This window comes from Peromyscus californicus, unplaced genomic scaffold (genome assembly GCF_007827085.1).
Source record: "Peromyscus californicus insignis strain IS unplaced genomic scaffold, ASM782708v3 Scaffold_4__1_contigs__length_199733344, whole genome shotgun sequence".
NCBI lineage: Eukaryota > Metazoa > Chordata > Mammalia > Rodentia > Cricetidae > Peromyscus > Peromyscus californicus.
This window is the reverse complement of record NW_026294562.1, coordinates 45,265,612-45,284,104: the sequence shown is the minus strand read 5'-3', so window position 1 is coordinate 45,284,104 and position 18,493 is coordinate 45,265,612. Positions and strand designations below refer to the sequence as shown.

The following is an 18,493-nucleotide window of genomic DNA, read 5'->3' as shown; positions in this document are numbered from 1 at the left end:
TGTAGTGGGGGATTGCTGTGGTCTGACTACAGAGATTCCTAATAGGTCACATCAGAGTCTTGAGTGTAGCAATGCCCAGAGCCCTCCCCTCAAAAACCCATCCATTGATAAATAAAGAGTAAGCAAGTAAATGGATAGGTCTTCCTTTAAAATGTGGTTCCTCCTGGGATCCATTTTCTACACCCAATTTCTTTGCCATTTTCTAGAACATTAAAATGAACACAGTCCTAGTGAGCCTCAGGTTCAGCCTGTTATTTCAGGGATTCAGAGGCTGAGGCTGAGGATACAGGAGTGTCTAGATCAGGGTCTCATAGCTAGTTAGTAGTGAGCTGGGCTCAGTACCCTGTGTCTCCAGCCTCCTTACCGGCAAGCTTTCTGTCTGATGGCATCCTGAGGAGACAACTTTCTTTCAAACATGTCAACCTGTATTAAATTCCATGCCTAAAAGTATTCCATGCACCAACCGTTTGATTAGTGTTCCTCTAGAGTCACTGTGATTCTGGAGATGGCAGGCATTGGGGTAATTATATCTAAAATTTCCTTGTGGGTTTAAGTCACTTGCAAGAGCCTGAGGTTATTTTAAAACCAGTGTATAGAGTGGCATGCTGGGAGTAGAAGCAATGTTGAAACCGAAGAGTTAGAATGATTGCCACAGGCTGATTGTCTCTGTCAAATCACTGAAAGTGTCGGGGAGATGCTGGGCCCTGCTCCCAATACTTCCACAGCAGTGTGATAGGTATGTGTGTAGCTCAGCTAGAAGAACTGGCCACAGGAAGGAAAGACATGTAAAACTGCGCCGATTTACATGCGGAATCAGTGTTCTCTGTGACCTGCTATGGAGAAGTCATAGGAAAGAGCCCCACGGGGCAGTAGAGCATGGTCAGGAGGGCAGTTTCCCAGTCCCTCCCTCACGCAGCATGGGTGTGACATGAGGTGTCCTGGCGTAGACCTTGCATTGTGCACGCATCTTTCACAGTTCTCTATATTCCCCTCAGTCAAATCCACAGAGGTTATGAGTTCCAAGTATTCATTCTACATTTTTATTTCCATTTAATTTGCTTTCTTCTAAAACCCAGGACTGTCCCTCTATGCTAGATCACATCAGTTCTCTGGAAACAGGCTTTGTAAGCAAGCTTATGGAATGTTTTCTTCTGCTCACGAGAAACAGGATTTTCTAAGATCAGTAACTAGAGGCATGAATGTTAAATTTTGCTGTGTCGCATTTACCTGAGAAGGAAGATGCTCAACACAGAGGTACCTGGGCCTGACCCTGGGTATGTCTCATCAGATGTAGCAGAAAGGATCCCGGGCTGCCATCAACAGTATCTCTGTGCCTCCTGTGCATGCTGCAATGCTGGTATTTTCTCAAGTTTGTTAGAGGGACACTGATAGGAAAGGTACAAGGTCATGGATGGTTTTTCTTGAGTGATGGGAGAACCCTATGCCATGGGATTCCATTTACTCACTTTTAAAGTAAATTCTTATCTACTATGTGCACAGAACATCAAAGCCTTGGACTCACAGAGATGACTAAAATGCACACCCTGCGTAATAGGTATGAAGACATCCTTCACAGTTCAGAAATCTCCAGAACTGGAGAATACTGAGGAACAATGACGTTTTGGTAAGGACACACAGGCTGGGGGGCACCTCCCCGGTCGAGGGCTACCTATCAGTGAGCAGAAGCTTCTAGGTCTGAGCCCCGCAAAAGAGTCATGGTTCATAGTTCAGGCAAGAGAAGGAATTGAGGGTAGAAAGATGACTTGAAGACTAAAAAGTGGGCCTGCGTAGACACTCCAGGTGCCGTCTTGTATGCCTGAGATACATTGGCGTGTGGGGGAGGGCTAAGAAGCACAGACTTCTAAACAGACCATTTTGGAGGGGTCATTGGCAAGACAGTAGGTTGTACACATGTGAAAAAGGTGTATTATAGTTTGTTACTTATGCTTGGTGCTCATTACTATTAATGTAGCTCCCCACAGTTGTGGTACTACACTGGCCCTCTTTCTGATCTTATCTGTGACAGTCAGTAGAATCCTTCACTGTGAGACTTTCCCCCCTCGTTTCTCTAATCTCTTCTTTATTATTAGCATATGTTCTTAGCACAAAATACTGGGTTTCCTAATGACATTCTCATGCGTGTGTGTCACAAACTTTGGATCATATTCACCTTCCCATGACCTGTTTTATCCACACTTCTGTGCCCCCTGCTGGTTCCCTGCTCTTCCCAAATAGACTTCCCCTTCTGCATCCATAGTTTTAAGTCTAGAGAAGACATTTTCCTTTCTGAGTCTTCTTTTATCTCCTTTTTTTTTTTTTTTGAGACAGAGTTTCTCTGTGTGGCCTCGACTGTCCTGGAACTTGCTTTGTAGACCAGGCTGGCCTCGAACTCAGAGATCAGCCTGCCTCTGCCTCCCGAATGCTGGGATTAATGCATGAGCCACCACCACCTGACCTTGTTTTATTCCTTAACATGACATTCTCCGGTGCTGTCCATCGTTTACAAATGATATGATCATTTTGTTCTTATTAATTAATTCACGTGTATGCATATATGGTCACATGTTTTTGTCCATTCATCCGTTGATGGACAATGAGGTTGATTCTATTCCTTAGCTATTGTGCCCAGGCTATCTCTTTGCTCTGCTGACTTAGATCTGACTTAGATTCCTTTCCATACATACTCAGGAGTGGTATGGCTGGACCACGATACAGTTCTAGTTTTCATTTTTGGATGAATCACTGTATTGACATTCATGGTATCTGTACTAATTTACATTCCCACCATCAATGGTCTAAGGGCTCTCTTCTCAGCCCTCCCTCACCAGCATTTGTTAATTTCTTCACAGCTGTTTGGACTGGGATGAAATGGAATCTCAAGTGTTTTTGACCTGCATTTGACTGATGGTTAAGCGTATTGACCATTGTTCATGTGACATTTATTACCCAATTGTATTTCTTTACAAATACATGAAAAATGTCCATCTCTTTTAGTGCAATGGATAAGCCTCGCCCTGGGAAAACCACCTTCATGATCATGGTATCTCCCCTGCCCATCTCTTTTAGTATTTCATGTATTCTCGAGGGCATTGCTCAGGGCTGCCGTTTCTAGGATTATTGTAACTATGTTTGGGCCATCTTATTAGAATTTATTTGTCTGGGTCCCTTAAATGTTAATTCTAAGTTGACTGATAATGGCAAATGAAGCTCCAGTAATCAGATGAAAAATGTTAGCCGTTAGGCTGATCTATGAATGGATCACAGATTTTTGTTTTTAAGTTTTCTGGTTTATTTACTTTTTAATATCAGGGAAACGTAGTAATACTCTGTCTAAATTTTTAACCCAATGGCGTCGAAATCAGTCTTCTGACTGCTTCTTCTGAATCAGCTACATATCTCCTGTCCAGTGGCAATCAGCATCACTCTCAGCCCACTCAGGCATCACACACCCTGTGTGCCTTCTCCTCGTGCCCTTTTTAAGTGTTTTCACTGGGAACCACGTGCATTTCAGGAAATATTGTTATTGTTATTTTTCTATTGCACCAGAGGAGAAAAACGAAGACCTAGCCTGATCAAATATTTGCCTTAATAATTATATTTATGATATTTAACATGACTGGAATTTCATGTGACTCTCTGATGACTGTAGACCCCCTCCCATTTAAGAGTAATAGCACCACCACCCAGGCAGAGGCTTGAAGCACTGCCATTGCCTTTTGGTGTGGATAATTAAGATAGCATTTATTTGCACTAATAATTCAGTATTATATCTCACTAATAGATGTACTGAGCAAGCACTGAAGTGACAAGATAAGTTGCCCTGTTTTGTTCCATATGTTTGTGTTCTAAGTATCCCATAGTTTTAATTGGTTCCCTGCAGAATAACATTTACAAGCATATGGTTTGGAAAATGCTGACTGCTTTTGTTATCATGCATTTTAGTATTTGTGGTAGCCTGGTTTACTTAGTCCTTAGATGTGATTATGGGGTTATTTAATGCACTTCATGATGTATTTCTTCTTAACCTGCTTACTGGGTGCTAAATGCCACCTATATGGCCTGTACAGGAGGCCATTCACGTTTGGGCAGAGAACAAATTCACAGGACTTTGTCATGGGTCTGCACAGAAAGATTCCCCTCTCTCTTTCTTGTCTCCTGTGTGGATTTCTGAGGCACCATGAGGCTGCGTTCAATTATGCTTGAGAGAGGCGGGTTTGCCACTGGGAACCCGAAAGAGCCGGGAGGCACAGTTGAGCTTTCTGGCGCCTTGTTTGGGAGATTTAGCAGCGATTCCTCGAAAAGGAATTACAGATGTGAAATTAGATTCAGGGATTGGAGACGGGACCGGCTGTAGTTTGGATCTTAGAGTTTTGACTGTGGCTGTTTTCCTCAGGAGGACAATGACAGAGTACAACTGAATTATTCATGTCTCTGAGATTGTGTGCAAAGCTTCTTTTAAAAACTTTTATTTTGGAAATTTAAAACACATACAAAAATGGAAAGAATTGCACCATGAATCTGTGGTGGACCTCTGCTTTGGTATTCTAAGTCTCAGGACTGCTGTAACAAACTGCCAAAACCTGGGTGGCTTAGCAACAGACATGTATTGTCTCACAGTTCTGAAGGGTAGAAGTTGAAGATGTGGTTTCCTGGGCCATGATTCCTCAGGAGGTGCCAAGAAAGAAAGACTCCAGGCCCCGCACCTAACAGATGGTGGGCTCAGCATCCCCAGGCTTGAGATGGCTTCTTCCTGTGTCTTCCTTCTGTTAGTGTCTGTGTTCAAATTTCCCCTTTTATTAGCACATGCCATATTGGACTAGGCTCTATCAAATGACATCATCCCATTCCGTGTAATGGTGCCCTCCAGAGTTGTGTGAGAGTGGGCACTCTCTGCTCTCACTGTGATTAAAAACTAGTACTAGTCTCTTGTATTTCTCTCTTCCGTTAGCGTTAGCTGAAATTTGTCAGTCACTCAGAGGTCCCAAGCTGTTCTCCCAAACACTGCATCTATAAACCACCCACAAAGAGTTGCTATTCTATTTTGTTTGTTTAAAACATCAGTTCACCTCCTTTCTGCTCTCAAGAGTGAATTAAATTATTTATATTAAAAAGCCACTCCTCAGCACACACACATATCTAGGAGTCTGACTCTTTAGTTCTTGCTGGCTTGTTTGATTGATTGTAGTTGGGTTTCTGATTTTGGGCCACGTGATTATCAGGCAAACACTGTACTACTGATATGTAATCCCAGCCCTCTGTTTTCTTCTGATGAAAATTTATACTCAGTGTAACCTATAGCATCTTAGTTGTCACTGGCTTCTAAAAAGCAAACAAGAGAAACAACTTGGGAGAGGATCTTAGGGCTTTGGCCTGTTCCACAGGATAAACAGAGTTTTCTGAAATCAGATCAGGGGCCATTGATGTTATGACTCCTCTGGGTCCTCCCGCTGTGCTCTTCCATTCCTACTCAGAGGGAGGCCACAAGCTTCCCTGTGTTGCTGTCCTTTTCTGCCCCGGGAAGGACTTGGACCTTGCACTAGCTGCAAAGGGAAGTGTCCCTTGATGATGATCCCCCAGGCTGGCATCTTTAGAGAAGATCCTGCAACATCAAGAAACTAAGCAAAATGGCGAGTTGATATTGAGTCTTTAATTCAGAGTTTAAAATTTTTCATGATTGAGCATAGCTATTAGATCAAATGAATAAAGATTTATTCTACAAGGTGAGTAAGACATCTTAAAAAACTGATTATCATCTATTTTACAAGGCTTACGCTGGAGAAAGATTTTATGATGTGTTGGAGTTTCCATGACATTTTAAAATCTTTCTCAGTTTTAAATTTCTGACTATGCCTTCTTATTGAAAGTCCAATAAAGCAAAAAATAAAAATTTCTCTGTTATACATTTTTTCCCCTTTTTCTCCTTTCTTTTAGGTGGTTAGTTTTTAACATCAAGACTGAAAAATGTGTTGGGAGAGTTGGGTCTTAAAGATGTTCTGCATTATCTGCTCAGTTAATTATCACATCAAAATTACAAAAAAATGCAAATGGTTAGTGTTAAAACACCAGTTTTTGGAAGCTGGAGGGATGAGTTGGCAGTTAAAAGCACCCTGCTCTTACAGAGGACTGAGTTCTGTTCCTCCACTCTGGGCAGCTTACAATCACCTGTAACTTACTTTCCTGTAACTCCTGAACTTACCTCTGGCCTCAATGACACCAGCACTCATATGCACGACCTCCTCCCCTAACATAATTAAAGAGTAAAAATATATCTTAAAAACAAAAACAAAACCAAACAACAACAACAACAACAAAAACCCAAAAAACAAAACCAAGGCAACTGTGGAGCTTTGTTTGCAGACTCCAAACAGTTCTCTCAATGGACAATACTAAAGTAGCTATTTGTTTCTTGAAATCATAAAGTCCTATTATCTCATGCTAGAAAGGATATGATACATAGAAAACTTGAGATTCTGTGGTGTAGGCTGAGTTTTCCTGTCCTGACCTCTTGCTCCCAAATAACTGGCAGCTGCTTCTCAAATAACTGACTTGAGACTTAAAATAAATTATAAGTGATCAGCCAATAGCTCAGGCTTGTTCCTACTCAATGCCTACATTTAAATTAACCCATATTTCTTATCTATGCTTTGCCTTGGTGGCTGACTGGCATCTCTCTGACTCTGCCTTTCTTCTTCCCATCATTCTCCTAGTTTGGTTGCCCCACCTATAATTCTGCCTGGCTACCAGCCAATCAGTTTTTTTTATTAAATCAATCTGAGTGGCAAATCTTCACAGTGTACAAAAGGATTATTTCAGAGCACTGTGGTGAATAGTTATCCCTACTAGAATGTGGACCCAGTCAATGCACTTTTCAAATATCAACGGGGGCCCTGGGGATGAAACTTAGATGTAGAGTGCTTGCCTAGTATGAGTGAATCCCTATGTTTGATAGCCAGCGTAACAAAAACTGGGTGTGGTGGTGCATGCCTGTAATCCCAGCACTGAGGAGGTAGAAGCAGGAAGTTGAGAAGTTCAAGGTCATCCTCAGGTACATAATGAGTTGGTACCTGGCTGGGATACATACGATCCTACCTCAAAAACCAACTAACCAACCCCTCATCATCAAAACAAATGAGTAAATAAATTATCAGTGGGATAATACAGAATTTACATACACTTATTTCTATTAATGTTTTCCTTTTATATCCATATCCCCTCCACAGTGTTCAATGTTATAAAACATGAATTGCGATAAACCTTTATTGCATATCTACCTACTGTGTGTTAGGTACTATTTAGTTTTAATTTTTTTTTTTGCTTGCAAGAATCATATGCTTGATATTATATGTGTTTTGTGTGTGTGTGTGTGTGTGTGTGTGTGTGTGTGTGTGTGTGTGTGTGTGTGTGTATACAGAGAGAGAATGAACACTGGGGTCACCTGGAAGGTGAGAGTCCTTCTGTCATTGAAAAACACACAATGTAATAAATAATGGCATCATTAAAAACTGTCATCTTTGCAAAGTACAGTAATTGCTCTGCATATCCCTTGCACATGTCCCTGTGAACCTGCTGGAGTGCGCCACACTCGAAAATTCTTCTCCTCCTGTCTGCTTCTAGCCCCGTGTCTGTTCATTACTGTCATGTCTGAGTGGATTTTTGATGCACCAGGTGTGTGGTGTCACAGGCCTGATGTCTGTTCTGAATACAGACAAACACTCTCGAGTATTAAAGCAATAGATCTTCCTGTGACAATGAGCTGAGTGTAGAAGGCAAAGCTTCTGGGAGAAGCCTTCTGAGCGTGTCTCCACTTGTTCATGGGGGGGACAAGACCTGACTAATTAGCTCCAGCCTTTCCAAGCCAAAGAACAGAAATAATTAAAGGAACTGCAGCAACCTGTGCCATGTAGTGCGTGTCACGGGGGGGTGACACGTCTGCAGATCTTGATCTGGACCCCAGCGTATAGAAGATACTTCTGGAAACATGGTGTAAAATGGCAGAAGACATTTTGCAAGAGAATCCATTGCAGGAAAATGAAAATATTTATAAATAACGTATTCTCTCTTCTTTTCCTTTGGCATTGCTGGGACTGGAATCCAGAGCCTTGACCATGCTACATGGGGCCTCTGGTACCAGCTACAGCCAGACTTTCCTTCCTTTTCAGCCTCTTTACCTTTTGGTCATAATGTCATAGATTTTTTTCTTAAGTTCTTAGACATATACTAGCAGAGAGGAGTAGGAGAATGCCGTATGTCCGTCTTCCACCTTCAAAAATTACCAATATTCTTATGGGAATGTCTCAATTTGAAGAATTCACGTTTTAAAAAGTGTTTATATGTCTTATTATTGCCCAAAAGAAGTTATTTGAGTTTTACAACACATTTCCTACATTTTGCTAACTACGTTGTTTAACTAACTGTAAAATCTCATCAAAAGCACCATACAAAGCACTATAATTCCTTAGATGTCCCCAGCCCGTGTAAAATCCTCGCCTGGGGGTAGAAATCCCAGAATCTCTCACAGTGATGACAATAGAATCTCTTTGTGTCTTGAATCATTCAAACTAGAACTGTAGAAGTCATTGACACTGGATGTGAGGAGCAGACGAAGTCCTAAGCACATGTGGATTATTGACATGAGCACAAACACATCAAGGACCCCAGTGCCTCAGACCTGTGAGAATGGTACAGCCTAGTCTAAGCAGCTAAAACTAGCATATGCGGAAACTATCAATGCACCTTCCTCCTCCTGGATGACTATAACCAATAACTGCTCTCCTACAGAGACCTCCTACAGAGAGTAGTTACCCCACCTCCTTGTTCAGCTGTGTACATAAACCTACCTCCTTGCTCAGTGGTATATAATAAATTCACTGCGTTTCCAGCCCATTGGTGCATCTCCATTAGAGCACACGGTCCACCCCATCCCCACTTTTCTGTGTGTGTGTCTGTGGATCTATTCTTTCTTCATTCCCTCTCTGTCTCAGTCATGTCACATCAAAGCTGGGCAAATAGAAGCAACTGGACATCCACGAGTCATTCCTTCCATATATGTTATTTCCAGTTTTATTCAGGTAGTACTAAATAGCATCATAAGGCACATTTAAGACTCTTCTAAAGTAAGAATATTTAACAGGCTGTAATAACCCTAAGTTTGTGTTATCTCTTCCATTACACTGTGGTACACAGACAACCTCACATGGGAAAACACCGAAGGGTTCCAACTTGGTGAATCCTAAGGCCTCTTCTAACTCTAAACTTTAGCAGATCGCAGTGTTATGACTAGCAACTCTTTCTCAAGTTGTACTTGGTTTGAAGCAATTCAGCAGTTCCTTTACTAAACTGACTTCAGATACATTCTGCAGCTGACAGGGGTCACATGGTCTTAAGGCGCTTATTATCGCTTCTCTTTGAGGCTGTGGCTCCCAGGCCTGCTTCCCGTGAGAAGTAGTTTTGATTTCTTGCAGACGTGATGGGGAGTCATTTTACTACTCACCTTGGTCTTCTTTGACCTCCGTGACCGCTAATGAGGTTGACTACCTCCTCAGGTGCATTTTTTCCTATTAGTTACCTAGCCACCTCTGTTACCTAGCATTCCCTTGCGTTGCTTGACCTCTTGAAGCCTCAGTATGTAGAAGCTCTTTGGACGGTTCAAATCTTGTCCCACCAGTGGGAAGACTGTGAGGATTCTGTGCAGTCTCTTCCACTGTTTATTGTTTATCATTACTCTTTTGGTACTGCTGTCTATCAAAATTTATCTGTGTCTAAAAACACTTCATAGTCATATAGCCACCATCTTCGACTGCACAGTAAGTTGCTTTACCATTGAGATCTCAAGCATATCAGAAGAGTCGAGGCATTCCATCCAAGAGCTTGCAGATCTCTGCTGCTCTCCAGTCAAGTTTGGAGCACGTAGTTGCAACCTTGTCTAGGAGCGGAGTGGGTTGACTGGGGAAAAGAGGACACAGAGAATGACTGCGTTTTAGAGCTAAAAACGATAATGCTCTCTTAAATAATGCATGTGTACTGCGTACCTAATGCAACTTACTGAACAGATTCTCTCATAGATGCCCAAGGCCCGAGAACAAAGGAGAGTCTTCCAGACATTACCAAAGTGCAGGATGTGAATGTTTTAGTAGTTTCTTCATCAATGAAAGTGGGATAAATAGCATAAAAGTATGCAGGCAATGTTGTGGGGCCCATTAAAAAAAAGGATCAAGCACTTGTCTTACAGTCATAAAAAAGCAGTCAAACAACACTGCCGTGTTATTTTACCTGCTAACGTAATTACTTGAACATGTGTTTGAAGATTTAACAATTCAGTATTTCTGTCAGTGGAAATGAAAATCTGTTCAACCTTTCTGGAGAGTATTACAATACTACTTTCTTTGACCTAGAAATTTAAAGCCTGGGAATTTATTCTAAAAAAATAATTAGGAATTGATGCAAAAACATTCTCTCCCAAATATTCACTGCATAAGGTTTAATTGTCTCCAAAAATTTAAATAAGTCTCTAACAGTAGAAGACTGAGTATATAAATTATAAGGAGCCATATTAAAGAAAGCCATTAAATGTACCAAGTAGCAGCTGGGGACTGTACAAGTAAGCAAACACAAACTACTTCTGGCAATTGCAACATCTATACCCTAGAATTTTCAGAGAACAGACAGCCTTGTCGAATTTCAAAAGAGAGAATGAATCATATATAGCAGGAGAGAGTGCTCATAGAAGCATGGGAAAAGAATATTACAAAGAGTACACTAAATGTTCATAGCAATGGATTTAATTTGGGGAACTGAATGTTTTTCCCCTTTGTGACTATCTATTTTGCAAATTTTAAAATAAGTAATTGCTGTGTAAACCTCAGGAGGCATGGGTGCACGCCAGATACAGGGGCCATTCTATTGCACTTATCCTTGAAACCCGCAGATTGCCTTTAATGTGGATGGGTTGGCAACAGAATCTGTACCAAATGCTGTCTCCCAGAGAGTATGAATGCCTTTCCTGGGGAGGGCTGAACACAGAAAGGAGACACAAGACAGGTCAGAGCTGAGGAGTAAGATTAAGGACCCAGGTTTACTTCCATCACCATGAAAAAGATGACAGCCCCCGAATCTTGAAAGGGAAAGTTGAGGGGATTTTCAAGACTTGCAAAATCACAGAGAGCAAACTTCAGGATGCACTGTCTATTTACATGAGAAGGGACCAGTTGATCATAGACAGAAGCACTTCCAAAGCAGACAGCTAAAAAATTAAAACCCCTCAGAAAACTGTCGGATGATTCCCTTGTGGACTCTTTAGTGAAGGTAAGGATTTAGGGGTGCAGTTCTAAAGTTTCAAAGTTCAAGTTATAGAGGAAAAATAATAGTACTTCTTTCAAAACACCCCTGAACAATATTTGTACACACACACACATCATCATCATCATCATCAGTAAAATGAACTATGCAGAAAAGTGTACATAATGATATTTGAGGTCACTCCATCTGAGGATATTCTGTTTGCAAGATTGGCAGTAAGCAGGTTGAAAAAGGGTAGAGTCATCTGAGAAGGGAAGAATGGTTGAGTATAAAATACCTGGTTAGCCTAGAGGCTCCCTCAAGTGAGCCGGTGACCCCCAGCTCATCTAAGGTCCTCGGGCAGTATTGGGGATTGGCTCCCCACCACCTACTCACAACTAACAGCCTCTTGTACATCAAAACAAAAAAGAGGTTCAGGTCTACCTGACCACAGCTATTCACAGTTGAATGTGTTTAAACTGGAATCTATTCCCCAGTTTTCTCAAATAGAAGATGTTGAAGAAAGGCATCCTCCGGCATGGCAAGAGGAAGCCAGAGAGAAAATACTGAGCTTGGTTGGGGAGGAGAGGGATGATAATAAAAGAAAGGGTCTAACGTGCCCCAAATTCACTTCAGTTGCTGAAGGACTTGGGGGTGGGGATCCCAAGGAGAGAGAGGGAGAGAACGAAGAAAGTTAATAAATTAATAACTTCAGACCAAACTAACAAAAACACAATTTCACACTCCTGAATGTTTTTAATCAGACCCTGATTTAAATCCCAGCATGGCTGACCAGCAAGGCTATCCCACCCGGTTGTTAGCCTTAATTTTCTGGACTGTAATCGCAACCCTTCCTTATAAACTATCTATTCCTAAATGCTTGGTGCTTTACATTGCCCTGCCCCTCGTGTCTGTAGCCAATCAGTGTCAACAACTCATGTCTCCCCTCCATTATTTTCATTGTAACAACACCTTCACAGTCCACTGGACACATCCAGCTATCTAGCCCTGCTGCTAGAATTTGCGAAAATGTGTTCTCAGCCTGGTCCTTCCCTAGTTAGCGCCTGTGAGGACTCAGCACATCGGTTTAGCTCAGTTCCCCCAGTCTTGAGAGTTTGGGATTAGTAGTGACGAGCGCAGAGGCTACTGGCAACGTAAATTGATCTGAATTGACTACTTGGGTTTTATCAGGCAATTATATTACCTCATGATCCTTTTCCGTCTCAACCACTGAAAGCCCTTTGTCCTTTCCTAATTAGGTCACCAATTAAATTACGACATTTATGAGAAACCTGAATATAATATGCTTGTGTCCTGTACTTGCAGGTTCTGGCGAATGTTTTTTGTACACCCACAACCTGAGGTGTACTTCCAAGTAGAAACCAATTATGATCTCGTAGTCTCTCATTACTTTTTATTTTTATTTTTATTTTTTTGGAATTTATTCTGAAATTGATTTTTTTTGAGACAATCAATTAGTTACTTTTTTTCATTGCCCATGACAAAGTACCTGGCAAGAATAACTAGAAGAAAGGGCAGTTTCTCTGACTGACAGCTCGAAGGCACCCTCCATCACCATAGAGAAGGCGTGATCGCAGAGCAGGAGGGAGCTGCTCGCGCGGTGTTCACAGTCAGGATGAATGCTGGTGCTCAGGTCTCCTCTTCTTATTCAGTGCAGGGCCCTGGCCCATGGAGTGGTGCTGGCCTCGTTCTCTGTAGTTGCACTTTTCTCAGAATACCCCCGTAGACACACCCAGAAGTGTTTCCATGGCAATTCTAAATCTAGTTTAGTTTGACTATGACTAACCATTGTAGACCGATTCTCACTATAAAACTTAGCATAGCTTCACAGTTGTGATTCTCCTGCCTCAGTCTCCCAAGTTCCTAGCATTGCAAGTGTGTGCCACTATGCCAGGAATTAGTAGGTGTTTGTTATTTGAACCCAGATCAGGCAGCCAGTGAGCCAGAGATCCTATTTAGCAATATAATATTTTCAAAATGATTTTTAGATTTATTTTATTTTGGGTGTATGAGTGTTTTGCCTGATGTACCATGTGCGTGTCTGGTACCCTTGGAGGTCTGAAGAAGGTGTTGTATCCCCTGGAATTACCAATGGTCGTGAGCCACCATGTGGGTGCTGGGAGCCGAACCCGGGTCCTCTGCAAGAGCAACAAGTGCTCTTAACTGCTGAGCTATCTCTCCAGCCCCCATAGAGATCTGTAAAGTCACCTGTGCTGCTTCCAGGAGTCTGTTTTACACACACACACACACACACACACACACACACACACTTTTGTGAAAGGGCTTTTTGATGAAAAATATTTTGTATAAGACTTTGTACTGGAAAACTTAGAGGTAAGAGCAACTTTATTTCTGAGAGGGAGAAATTTAGAACAAGCCAACTTATGCTTATTGGAAGGTTCTGGAAGCCCTTTTCTGGTCAGGACCTCTGCTTTCCACGGGTGGGTTTAAAAGTGCTTTGTCTTAATACTTCCTCTAACGTGCAGTGTGGTCTGAATATGCAAGTATTTTGTCAGCTTTTAAGAAGAGCTGGGAAGTTAACTTCGATAAGAAGTCTCATTTTATTGGTATATAAAATTGTAGTTTGAAATTGAAAGCATGTTCCAATCATGATCTGAAATATTGGTGAGTTCAATGTTTTTATGAATTAGTTATGGGAAAGTGCTGACAGTGCCTTTGGAAGTACATTTAGATGACAAAGCCGGCAGTATCTGTTTCGTCTGGTTATCACTGTTCTGTCTGTGTGAGGCTTGGGCATTAACAGTAAGTCTTTGTCTCCAAGCTTCCTTAATGCTTGCTGTACTTGTGTGCCATTAAGGAGGGAACATTTACTTGCCAGAGCTGTTCAATGCTGACTTTACAAGATCGTGTTTAGGAAAGGCGTGTACTTGTCAGTTGCTGAATATGTTGGACGCTTCCTAACCTCAGGACCTTTGTGTATGTTCTTCCCATGGCCTGTGATAACTTTAGGCTCCACTCCCTGCGTTCACATCTTTACTGAAACATCAGATTTTTCAAAGAAACTTGCAGTAGCATCCTCTTAACCTTTCCGCAGTGTTCTCATTTCTCATTATCTCATTATTGGTTCATCAACTCAAACACACTCTGTTCAATGTACCATCGTGCTGTTGGATTTTCTTTTACTCTTTTTTTTGGGGGGGAGGGGCCGCCACCCAGCTCCCAAATAAATCCCACAAGGAGGCTTATTATTCCTTATGAATGCCCGGCCTTAGCTTGGCTTGTTTCTTGCCAGTTTTTCTTAACCTAGACTAACCCCTTTGCCTCGGGCCTTTTATGTTTCTCTACTTCTGTATATTTTACTTTCACTCTTACTCTGTGGATGGCTGTGTAGCTGTGTAGCTGGTCTCTGATGTCCTCCTCTCCTTGTTCTCTTGCTCCTTCTTCTTCTCCGAGATTTCTCCTATTTATCCTCTCTGCCTGCCAGCCCTGCCTATGTCTCTCTCCTGCCTCACTATTGGCCCATTCAGCTCTTTATTAGACCATCAGGTGTTTTAGACAGCTTCACAGAGTGAAACAAATGCAACATGAACAAAAGCAACACACCGTAAAAGAATATTCTACAACACTGTTGTTTCTGCAGCTCCTCTCCATTTGACTGGAGGGTGGTGGAGGGAGAAAGTGTTGGACCTTAGGCACTATGCCATTAGCTGGGCTGGCAGATGTGTGATGTGTTAGTTACTCTCATTGTTGCTATGACAGAATACCAGACAATAGCAAGCCAAGGAGGGGTCTATTTTATTCAGTTTAAGATAAAGTCCTTCTCAGTGGAGGGATCCCAGGGGCAAGAGTTTGAGGCCTAGCTGGCCATCCCAAGTCGTACAGCAGAGAGAGATGGATGCTGGAGCTCAGGTCAATCAGTCTTTATTTGGTCCAGGACCTCCAGACCGTGAAACGGTGCAACCCTCAGTCAAACCAATCTATTAATAACAGAAATTCCCAATGAGACCTGTCCAGGGGCTTGTCTCCCAGGTGATTCTAGATTCTGTCAAGCTGACTGCCATCTTAGCCATCTTATAGATGGATGGCATCAGAAGAGACCACGAACTATGATATACTGTGACACGTGGCAAAAAGAGTAGTCAGGAGAGAGATGAGAGAGCATGAAAGAAAGGCATGCGACACCATGGGGAGCCCTCAGAGTTTCACACCAGGGTCTGCCATGGATCTGGTCTCCAAGAGAATATGTCATTTGTCTCTTTAAACGAAGAAGAAATAGACGGTGGTTATCGTAGAAGGTTCCTGTCTTGTGAGCACTGGTCTAGCATATGTTGGAGTCACAATCCTCATTTATTTAGCTCCTTTCTTTCCTAACATAATAATTGGGGTTGTATCTAGAAATGCATCAACACAGAGATATTGCTATGCCCTGCACATCTTCTTTCGTGTAAGTTGAAGCTTGAACACAGAGCTGTGTTGGGAATGACGATGCCTAGACAAGAGAGCAGGTAAGTCAGTTCTGTCGATGTTACCAATGTCTGCGGCGTCACTGTATTTAGTGTGCATTTTTAGCCCCTTCTCTCCTCCCTCGGTGCCATGTACACTCGAGTGGGCACAGAGTCATTAAGGCGTTATGAAGTGGTTAGATGGGGCAGGGAGTCAGCTCTCACGGTGCCAGGCTGAAGATTCTGGAAATGAACTTGGCCCCATCGCACACTTCTCTGACCTGTAAAAAACACTGTTGATCTTTCTACTGCCTGTCTCACAAGATATGGGAGAAGTGAGGTAATGTCTCCTCAGACCTTTGAGCTTCTCGGAAGAGCAGCATTTACAGGAATGTGATATCTTAATACATCTGCTCATGTTGTAATGGGCTGGAATTCTATTTCCCTAAATTTACTTAGGTGCTTCTAGAATATTTGTTGTCTTGACTTTGAGATCTAGACCTGAGCTAAACCTCTGAGAGGAATCCTGTTCAGTTCAGTCAGTCAGCTGTACGTTTACAAGGCTAGAAGCTGGAAAGGGGGAGGAGCGTGAGAGCTAGACTGGGTAGTCATGGAGAGGGGGCTTATAATCACCTTCAGCGTCTGTATCACACTTTAAGTGTGTTGTTTTCTTTAATAAATATCAAAGAAATTGAAACTATGAGTCTGTTTTAATTTAGCAGTATCACGTACCCATGTACTGGGGATGGCTTATGTAAAAATCTCTCTGCTGCTTTTCCCTGTGATGGACTCTACCCAACCTCCTTTGAGATTTTCTTCATCGTTTATTGATTCATAAAATTGTATGTGTCCAGATAGCACGAAAGTAGAAGAGAAACTGTCTGGGGAAACAAAGGAGACTAATGGGAAGGGATGGGACGGGAAAAATGGGGAGAGTGGTTGTGGGGATAAATATACTCAAAGCGCATTCACACTTTCATGAACATGGTCTTATGTAATTTAGTAAAATAATGCAAAAATTTTTTTTTTACTTCATCTTGGTGCTTGGGCCAAATCCTCATTGTTTAATAATTTGTTTTTGACTCTGATGCCACCAGTTCTACACAAATTATTATATTAAACATAGAGGTTAGGCAGTGGTCGCACACACCTTTAATTCTAGCTAGCATTTGGGAGGCAGAGATCCATCTGGATCTTGGTGAGTTCAAGGCCACACTGGAAACAGAGCCAGGCGTGGTGGCACACACCTTTAATCCCAGGACTTGAGATCTCATGTCTTGATTGGGAAAGACACATGCCTTTAATCCCAGAAAGTGATGGCAGGAAGCAGAAAGGTATATAAGGCATGAGGACCAGGAACTAGAGCCTTTTAAACATTTAGCAGCAGTTCAGCTGAGATCCATTCGAATGAGGACCCAGATGCTTCTAGTTTGAGGAAACAGGATTGGCTGAGAAGTTGGCAAGGTGAGGTTAGCTGTGGCTTGTTCTGCTTCTCTGACTTTTCAGAATTCACCCCAATAGCTGACACTGAATTTTTTTATTAATAAGATGTCGCACAAATCTTAAAAGGTCTTATTAATAAAAACAAACCCGGAGCCAGGTATTGAGGTGAATGCTGAAAGATCAGAGAAAGAGAACAAGCCACATCCAAAAAAACCTCACCTTGCCACCTTCTCAGCTGATCTTGTTTCCTCAGACTGAAAGCCTCTGAATCCTCATCCAAATGGATCTCAGCAGTACTGCTGCTAAAAAGCCTAAAAGTTTAAAAGCTTCTAGTTCCTGGTCCTCACGACTTAATATACCTTTCTGCTTCCTGCCATAAATTCCTGGGATTAAAGGCGTGTGTCTTTCCTAAGCAAGCCATGAGATCTCAAGTTCTGGGATTAAAGGTGTGTGCCACCACACCTGACTCTATGTCTATCTAGTGGCTGTTCTGTTCTCTGACCCCAGATAAGTTTATTGGGGTGCACAATATATCGACCACAATAAGACCATTTAAGATTTGTGCTACAGAATAATAACAAATTGTCAACTTCATTCGCAAGATACCTGCTAGGTTAGTAGGTGTGTTTTAGGTTTTTTTCCCTGTTCATGAAGGAATCTTAAGTGTTTGCTGTTGAACAGTCATGACTAGTCCTGCCGTTTGGAGCAATTTTACAATATATGGGTGTCTAGTCAGTCTTAAACAAGGAGATGAAAATAAGTGATGAAAATCGAGAGAAGGAAACACAGCTACGGCTGCTCCCTTCCTGGAAAGATGCTGTTGACAGTCAGCATGGTGGAGCATGCTGTGATCCCGAGCATCGGGATGCAGGGAGATCGGAGGTTCTGCTCCATCAGCAACAGAGTGAGGCTGAGGCCAGCCCGGGATGCATGAGTCCCTTTCTCAAAAGAAAGAAAGGGAAAGATATAAATTTATTTTATAATTTTTTTTGTGTGTGTATGTGTCAGGCAATTTGCTATGGTGTTTTCTAGAAGCACTTAGTTTTTGAATGTTTCAAATAAATGTCAGGCTTCTTTAAAAGAATTGAAAAAGCTATTGAGTAAACCTCATGCAAACAAACAAAAAGTACGTGTTCTTTTCTAGAGAGGTGAATATGCACACTTTTAAAGAAGTCGTGGATACAAATTTGAGTTTTAGACCAATGATGTAAATCACACCTCCCTTTCTGAATGAGAAAAAAAATGATTTATTTGCTAAAAAATAGAACAATGTAGGGAGAATATCTTCGACATCCAAGAGAATGTGAAAAAATGAAGCCTTTCCAGATAGACTGTTTGACTACCTGGTGTGG

The 18,493-nt window shown here is 41.9% G+C and overlaps 1 protein-coding gene across 8 annotated transcripts in view; it reads left to right on the top strand.

Annotated features, from left to right (window-relative positions):
- The window catches only part of Prune2 (prune homolog 2 with BCH domain), a 263,107-nt gene that overhangs the window by 28,410 nt on the left and 216,204 nt on the right, over positions 1 to 18,493 (top strand). The gene's annotated exons all lie outside the window — the stretch shown is intronic.